Genomic DNA, 9,540 nt, shown 5'->3' with positions numbered 1-9,540 from the left:
TTATCTTATCTTTGTGATCTTTTCGCGAAATGTAAGTTGGCGGCAGTAAAATTGTACTGCAGTCAGCCTCAAATGCCAGTTCTCTATATTTCCTCAGTAGCGATTCACGAAAAGAACGCCTCCTTTCCTCTAGAGACTCCCACCCGAGTTCCTGAAGCATTTCCGTAACACTCACGTGATGATCAAACCTACCAGTAACAAATCTAGCAGCCCGCCTCTGAATTGCTTTTGTGTCCTCCCTCAATCCGACGTGATAGGGATCTCAAACGCTCGAGCAGTACTCAAGAATAGGTCGTATTAGTGTTTTATAAGCGGTCTCCTTTACAGATGAACCACATCTTCCCAAAATTCTATCAATGAACCGAAGACGACTATCCGCCTTCCCCACAACTGCCATTACATGCTTGTCCCACTTCATATCGCTCTGCAATGTACACCCAAATATTTAATCGACGTGACTGTGTCAAGCGCTACACTACTAATGGAGTTTTCAAACACTGCAGGATTCTTTTTCCTATTCATCTGCATTAATTTACATTTATCTATATTTAGAGTTAGCTGCCATTCTTTACACTAATCACAAATCCTGTCCAAGTCATCTTGTATCTTCCTACAGTCACTCAACGACGACACCTTCCCGTACACCACAGCATCATCAGCAAACAGCCGCACATTGCTATTCACCCTATCCAAAAGATCATTTATGTAGATAGAAAACAACGGCGGACCTACCACACTTCCCTGGGGCACTCCAGATGATACCCTCACCTCCGATGAACACTCACCATCGAGGACAACATACTGGGTTCTATTACTTAAGAAGTCTTCGAGCCACTCACATACTTGGGAACCAATGCCATATGCTCGTACCTTAGTTAGGAGTCTGCAGTGGGGCACCGAGTCAAACGCTTTCCGGAAGTCAAGGAATATGGCATCCGTCTAATACCATTCATCCATGGTTCGCAGGATATCATGTGAAAAAAGGGCGAGTTGCGTTTCGCAGGAGCGATGCTTTCTAAAGCCGTGCTGATTCATGAACAGCAACTTCTCTGTCTCAAGGAAATTCATTATATTCAAACTGAGAATATGTTCGAGAATCCTGCAACAAACCGATGTTAAGGATATTGGTCTGTAATTTTGAGGATCCATCCTTCTACCCTTCTTATATACAGGCGTCACCTGTGCTTTTTTCCAGTCGCTCGTGACTTAATGTTGGGCAAGAGATTCGCGATAAATGCATGCTAAGTAAGGAGCCAATGCAGTAGAGTACTCTCTGTAAAAACCGAATTGGAATCCCATCAGGACCTGGCGATTTATTTATTTTCACCCCATTCAGCTGCTTCACAACCCCAGGGATGTCTATCACTATGTCCTCCATACGGGAATCTGTACGAGACTCAAACGGCGGTATGTTTGTACGATCCTCCTGCGTGATAGATTTCTCAAATGCTAAATTTAAAATTTCAGCTTTCGTTTTGCTGTCTTCCGTTGCCAGGCCAGACTGATCAGTGAGTGACTGGATGGAAGCCTTCGACCCGCTTACCGATTTTACGTAAGACCAGAATTTCGTTGGGTTTTCAGCGAGATATTTTGCTAAGGTATGACGGTGGTAGTGGTTGAATGCTTCACGCATCGCTCTTTTTACAGCAGCACGAATCTCTACTAACTTTTGCCTGTCCCCATGCTCACGATCGTTCTTGTATCGCGAGTGCAACTGCCTTTGCTTCCTGAGCATTCTCCGAATTGCGCTGTTAAACCACGGTGGGTCTTTTCCGTCCGTAACCCACTTTTTCGGCACATACTTGTCCAATGCGTGATTTACAATGTGTTTAAAATTTGCCCATAATTCTTCCACGACCATCGTACCGGAAGTAAATGAAGTCGATTCATTTACTAAGTGGAATGCTAACAACTGCTTATCTGCTCTTTCTTCTGGATTTCTTTCCAGCCCTGTACACTATTTCCCTAAGGGGTTCCTTCACCCGCCTAACGTTGGAGCTCCCAATAACCATCAAGCCCTTGCCCCCGTGTGCCTGCTCGGACCCACTGGCAGGATGAACGGGCGAGGCCAGCCGGCCAGCCTCCACATTGGCCCTCCGCATCGAGTGACGCGATCGCGTTGCATCCCGCCACTCACCCTGAGGTGAGTATCATCCAACGCGCCGGGTACACTAGACGGTGCCTCGGCGGCTGAGTCAGCGGACGCAGCAAGCGACACCTGTGGTGTCTCAAGCGACGCGCCAGACCCTCCGCCATCGCTGCACCTCGAGGCAGCAGCCTGAAGGCGGCTGACCGTGGCCAGCAGCACGCTCAGCTGCTCGCGAACCGCGGAAAGTTCCCCTGCGCCCGCACACAGCACGCAGACACCCTATCCATCCTACTGCTAATATCTAACGACTCCGCGAATTTGTACTCTACGGCTGTCAATAAGCAATATTACTCCTCTCAAATACGGGGATACGCAAGGATTTTTTGAATTTAATATGCAAGCGCACAAACACACGGAAAGAAATTAAGAATCAAACTACAAAACAATTATCAAAGCTAAACATGCGACTCGCTACTGCACTGCTGCAGCGCTAATGCTTCACCAGCAGCTGCTCAAGGCTCACTGACCTATGTCAAAAGCGCACTGGCTGTCCAAAACAAACAACTGCGCGAATTTATACTCTACGGCTATCAATAAAGGCAACGGCCTTGCCGCAGTGGATACGCCGGTTCCCGTGAGATCACCGAACTTAAGCGCTGTCGGGCGTGGTCGGCAGTTGGATGGGTGACCATCCTGCCGCCATGCGCTGTTGCCATTTTTCGGGGTGCACTCAACCTCGTGATGCTAAATGAGAAGCTACTCGACCGAATAGTAGCGGCTCTGGTCAAAGAAAACCATCATAACGACTGGGAGAGCGGTGTGCTGACCGCATCCTCAACCGAAGATGACACGGCGGTCGGATGGTCCCGATGAGCCACTTGTGGCCTGAAGACGGAGTGCTTGCTTTGCTATCAATAAGCAATATTACTCCTCACAAATACGAGAATACGCAAGGATTTTATGTATTTAAATATGCAAGCGCACAAACATTCGGAAAGAAATTAAGAATCAAATTACAAAACAAATATGAAAGCTAAATATGCGCTACTGCACTGCTGCTGCACTGATACTTCACCAGCGGCTGCTCAAGGCTCACATATGCCCTATTCCGAATGATTTTCGAGACAAAACACATTTAATGTACATCGTTATTTATTTGCTGTATCCCTAAATAAATTGCCAGCTTCACACATGTAGGCATGTACAACAGTTAGTTAAAATAACAATATTCGTTTAGCAAAGTATCAGTTTAAAAATATGTTTTTTAGCACATTCATCTCCAAGTACTATCGTACACGTCACATCACAGCTGATGTACGGTGCACAATCAGTGTTCGTGTATTCCAGCGCCAACTTCAATGCATTTGTTCACTCTTGGAGAACATGTTGTGTTGCCTGTCTGACTGCCTCAGCACGTTCCCTAATGAGGGCAGCAGTGTCCATTATGCGCCCACGCAATTTATCTCACGTATTCATCTTTTGCTTGTACATCTCAGACTTCATTCAACCTCAAAATCAAAATGGCGTAAGGTCTGGCTATCTTAGTGGCCAGTTAATTGCACTACCACGACCAAACCAGCGACTAGGGAAGTGCGGCTGAGAAGTTTTCTCATACGTCTGGTAAAATGTAGAGGGTCTCCATAATGCTGGAAGTACATTGCAGTCCGTGAGGGCAAGAGAACGCTCTCAAGCTTTTAACATGAAAATCATTCCGTCTTGTTATTCGCTCTTCTAAAATGCGTGAACCTATCAGCATGTTACCGATCGTGTCACACCATACAGTTCTTGTAAAAAGAATTTGTAAATTCTTTTCCACTGTAGCGTGCAGATTTTCCTGCGGCCACCGATAATTATTGAGTGTGTCGTTGATTACGTTCCGTATAAACGCGTCTACACGAGTAAAAAGTGTTAATGGAAGCAAATGACGATTGTCATGTAACCAGTTACAAAATTTAATTACGATGCTATTGTCGCTATTATGAAGATTGTGAAAAGGTAGTACGTAGAATGGGTAAAAGTAACCAGCGAGGGAGAGGCCAGAGGCCCTTGCGACAGCGGCGCTTCCCAGGGGAGTGAAATGCCAGAAGGAGACCTGGCTGCTCTTTGCTCAGCGGTTGTGCGTGGGTCTCAACCCATGCCCCTCAGGCAGGCGACATACGGCGGCTGACGGTTTGACGCCGAGTTCCTCCCTGGGTCTCATCATTTGCGGCAGCAGACAGGAACAGCAAGCCAGCAGGGCTATGACGCCAAGTCTCACAAAGGACCCAGTGTGCCCGCAGACAGAGCCTGGTCTCGAACCATAGGCTGCTGCTGGCACTGCCCAGTCGTCTGATGGACCAGTGGTGCTCCAGCACTGTAGTGCGGCTACTCAGCAATTACCAAGTCCCTGACTCGAATAACGTCCTATCCTCATTTATACTCCATTACTGCCCATTTGTTCCTCGAAAACCTGATGCCTAGTCACACTGCCCATAAGAGAGAGACCTGCTTCAGTGCAGTGGCAACGACCCAATTGCTACTTCATTATGAATTACCTCGAAGAAAACTGTCTATTGACACACAGTCAACATGGGTTTAGAAAAGATCGCTCCTGTGAAACACAACTAGCTCTTTATTCAAATGATGTGCTTAGTGCTATTGACAAGGGATTTCAGATCGATTACATATTTCTGGTTTTCCGGAAAGCTTTAGACACTGTACCGCACAAGCGGTTTGTAGTGAAATTGCGTGATTATGGAATATCGTCTCAGTTACGTGACTGGATTTGAGATTTCCTGTCAGAGAGGTCACAGTTGGTTGAAATTTACGGAAAGTCATCGAGTAAAACAGATGTGATTTCTCGTGTTCCCCGAGGTAGTATTATAGGCCCTTTGCTGTTCCTTATCTATATAAACGATTTGGCAGACAACCTGAGCAGCCATCTTACGTTGTTTGCAGATGACACTGTCGTTTATGGACTAATAAAGTCATCAGAAGATCAAAACAAATTGCAAAACGATTTAGAAAAAATATCTGAATGGAGCGAAAATAGGCAGTTAACCCTAAATAACGAAGCGTGTGAGGTCATCCACATGAGTGGTAAAAGGAATTCGTTAAACTTTGGTTTACAATAAACCTGTCTAATCTAAAAGCCGGAAATTCAACTAAAAGCCTAGGTATTACAATCACGAACAACTTAGACTGGAAGGAACACATAGAAAATGTTGTGGGGAAGGGTACCCAAAGACGGCGTTTTATTGGCAGGACACTTAGAAAATGTGGCAGAACTACTACGAATATCCGTCGTCTTTTAGAATACTGCTGCGCGGTGTGGGATCCTTACCAGAAAGGACTGACGGAGTACATCGAAAAAGATCAAAGAAAGGCAATACGTTTTGTATTATCGCAAAATATGGGACATGTTCCACATCCACGAGGATCTCCTCAGCACGGATCTATCAAACGAAAAAATTATCTAATCTAATGAAAAGAGTGTCACAGTAATGATACAGAATTTTGGCTGGACAAAATTAAAAGAAAGGCGTTTTTCGTAGCGACGGAATCTTCTCACGAAATTACAATCACCAACTTTTTCCTCCGAATGCGAAAATATTTTGTTGACACCGACCTACATAGGGACAAACGAACACCCCGATAAAATAAGGGAAATCAGAGCTCGTACGGTAAACTTTAGGTGTTTGTTCTTACCGCACGCTATACGAGATTGGAATAATAGAGAATTGTGATGGTGGTTAGATTAGCCCTCTGCCAGGCACATCAATGTGATTTGCAGAGTATCCTCATAGATGTAGATGTAGATTCATTGCTGCGTGGGGCAATTTACCATTGCGCTAAGCTATACTTGCTTCACAACTCACTTACGCATCTATTATTCTGCCTTATTTGACGACGTAGCATGGCTGATGGCCAGCGCTGTCACTATAATACTCCGTGGTGGCCTCCATGCTACTTTCAGCGCTTACAATAAAGATTTATTACTTTTACCAGATTTCTGGGTAGTGTCACAACGCATTGTAGTAGGACTAATACCACCTACATTATGTATATATGGGTTTCTCATTCAGAAAGTTGTTTGCTTGTGAGATGATCGTGTTACGCCTCACATACGAACAGAGACGTGTACCAGCACATGTCAGAATTTGAGAGTGGCAGCATCGTGAACAATCGAAACAGTGGTTTATTGTTCAGCGATGTCACTACTTGCGTTGGTTGGCGTCCCACGATTGCCACGTGATATGGAATTAATGCGATCAGTAGATTCCTATTCAGCGACATGAGGGATCGCAACAATCACATATGTCTGGAGCCCGTGGGACATGCATATTTATTCAGCTGTGCAGGATCACAAAGTAAAGTTACATGCCAAGAACCTGGAAATGGGTTTGCTTACTACACAACAAGTATCGACGCGGAGAGTGAGGTGACGTCAGTGCAGAAACCATTGCTGCTGCAACCCTTGACACTGCAGCAGAGGGAGGCAAGGTGACAACCCAGGACACAGGAGTGGCGCCATGACACTCTTTCTGCGTATACCATCATGGTTTTTCAGCTTTCCCATCGTTGTCATACATGCTCCAATACCTGCTATCATGTTATTCAGGGCCAATGCGTACAGGAAATGTCTACTTCTGGTTCTCATAGCCGGTAACTTGGACAGCAGCCGTTACATTTCCGACTCCATAAGGCCAGTGATATTGCCTTATATTTGAGGTCTCCAAAACGTTATGTTTCAGCAACACGATGCAAGACCGCATGTAACCACACTGTCCAAACCTACCTCTATACAGAGGGTGTACAACTGTAGTCGTCGCCTCGCCAACACGTTCTCCAGATCACTCGCCCATTGAATACGTTTGGTCACGGGACTACGATGCTTGCACTTGACACTTCGATTGGCATGTAACTGAAGCAGCATAGCGTGCTGCACCCATACCTCTCATACAAACTCAGTTCAACTCAATGCTCAGCCAAACTGGAGCCATTGTTGCTGCCAGAACAGGCAATTCTGTGTACTGCTTGGGCCACTCTTATTAATGTGACCACCCGACAAAAGTCTGAATGACCACCTTTTGCAATGTGAGATGTGCAGAAGTAGTCAGTAAGGTTCTAGGGGTTCAGAGAGGGATGTGGAGTCATGCCAACCCCACCACTATTGCCAGCTGATCTACGTTTCTCGGTTGAGGCTCCATTGTGGGATCGAGCTAGTCTCACAGATTCTCAACTAGGTTCAATCGAGGGAGGTTGACAGCCAGGGGAGAACAGTGTAGTCATCCTGGTGCTCCTCGAAACACGCAACACATACATTGCAACCTATGTGACATTATGCTTTGTCCTGCCGGTCGGTGGCATCATGTCAAGGAAAAACCAAATTCATGTAGGGGCCAGATGGATGTAAGTATTTTGTTGAAATATTGTGCCTCCAGAATGACAAGATTACCCAGGGAATGCCACTGAAAACATTGCCCAGATCATAACGCTCCCTCCTGGTTGCAGGGTGTTTCCTTTCAGACATTCCTATGGAACATAATACGTAATTCACCTGAAAAGGACAGCTGTCGAGACACTCAGTGGCCGTCAGTTGAAGTATTGGCGTGCTAATTACAGCCTTTGCCTCCGATGAATAGCAGTCAGCATGGGTGCATGAACCAAACACCTACTCCAGGGCTCATACACAACGAAGTTCGCTGAACAGTAGTTGAGGAGACACTTTTGCTACCTCCTTGGGTCGTACTTTAACCACAGTTGCACATAAACACTCTAAAAAAATAGCCGTTTCGGAAATACATCCTCCCTTGGCCAAAATGCCAATGATCATACCCTTTTCGGCATCATATAAATCACTCCATTTCCACATTACGATAACGACTGCATTGTTTTCCGCATCCCCCCAACACTGCTGGCGGTGTCACATATCACCTCAAATCTTTGAGTGGTTATTGCATGTTGACGTCGAACATAGGCGGTGGCCACATTAATGTTACTGGACCGTGCAAAATTCGGAACCTCTATGCTTCCAAATCACTTACAGTTTTATTCACGTATTCTTTCTACTACACCGTATAAGCACTACAAGTAAAATGTTATTATGTTCTATCCGTCCTGGGGAGCCGTTTCATGGCCAGCAATATATTTTAGATCGTTCTTACAATGTGCTACAAGGATGTCATCAACTATTACCTCTGGTGGATTCTGATTTCTATTCCAAAACAATGTTTGCATTTATCTCCACAGCTGTCAGGTGTTGCAAGTACGAAGTTACTAATGTTTTCCCACTAATTAGCATTTCAGCACGTAACGTGTCATCTAGCACTGCAGCTGTTACCTAGCTAGTGGATCTGGAGCGTTCTGGTTTTGCTCAGATGTTAATTACACAATGAAACTAATTTTCGTAGAGAGTAGAGCAGTAGAAAGAAAGGAAGAAAGTTCAATAGCCCATCATGCTGTTTTGCACAGCGTGATCACCAAAGATATTAACTAAACAACGAAACTAGTCTTCGTACAAGGAAGACGATGGAGACAAAACGGAATGTTGGGGCTCAAATCTTCAACGACGATGGTATGACTATGTACCGAATACTTCCTCTGTGGGAGAAGGATAAGGAAGAAATTCGTCTGCATCTCATTCAAAGAATCGTCCTGGAAATTGCTTCAATCGATTCAAGTGAACCATAGACAACCTTAATCTCTGTGACTAGATCATTCACTCAAAATCTGTTTCCACTGGAAGCAAATCTACTATCTTAGCAGAAATAAATTATTATTCATTTAATGCATCAGACTGAAGAGGTCAAATCTATTTTTGCGCTTTGCACACCTATTATCAACATTAATAATTGTACATCAGCCTACTGCAACGTTACCCCATTTTACCATACTCAGGGAAACTAGCAATGAAGTAATTCCACAGGCCAAGAACAAACGGTTTTCTTATATCTAGGAATTTAGAATTGATTTTAGCCAAAGTTGGAGAGTTGAATCAAAAAGTGAAATCAGTCTTCCTCTATCCACTCTTATTTTTTGATCGTGGTTGTTTAACATGCATTTCAAGATGAAATGGGCATTTGTAACTCTGTTTTGTGCACTTCTAAATCACTTGTACGAGTATTGGTTCCTGTAGATTTGCCCTATTGCCGGTCTGCTTTCCAATTAGTTCCAGGAATATCCACCAGATGGAGTTGGAGGTTACTGTTTGAGCTCTGGCCATACCGTGCTGAGCTAGAATGACGTCACATGATAAATCAGTCAGGAAACATCTATGCTGAAGTTTTTGCACTAGTGTAGTTGAACAGAAATAATATAAGTAAATCACGTAGATGGTTTTTGCTACTTATTCAGAGATTAAACGCTGAAAGGAAACCAAAATTAGAATAAATCAGTAAAACCTGTACAGAACATTTACGATTGTGGACTACTGGGAAACGAAAACGTCTGAAAGAAAAGCCATTCCGATA

This window comes from Schistocerca serialis, chromosome 3 (assembly GCF_023864345.2).
Source record: "Schistocerca serialis cubense isolate TAMUIC-IGC-003099 chromosome 3, iqSchSeri2.2, whole genome shotgun sequence".
NCBI classification, from domain to species: Eukaryota; Metazoa; Arthropoda; class Insecta; order Orthoptera; family Acrididae; genus Schistocerca; species Schistocerca serialis.
This window is presented reverse-complemented; position numbering follows the sequence as displayed.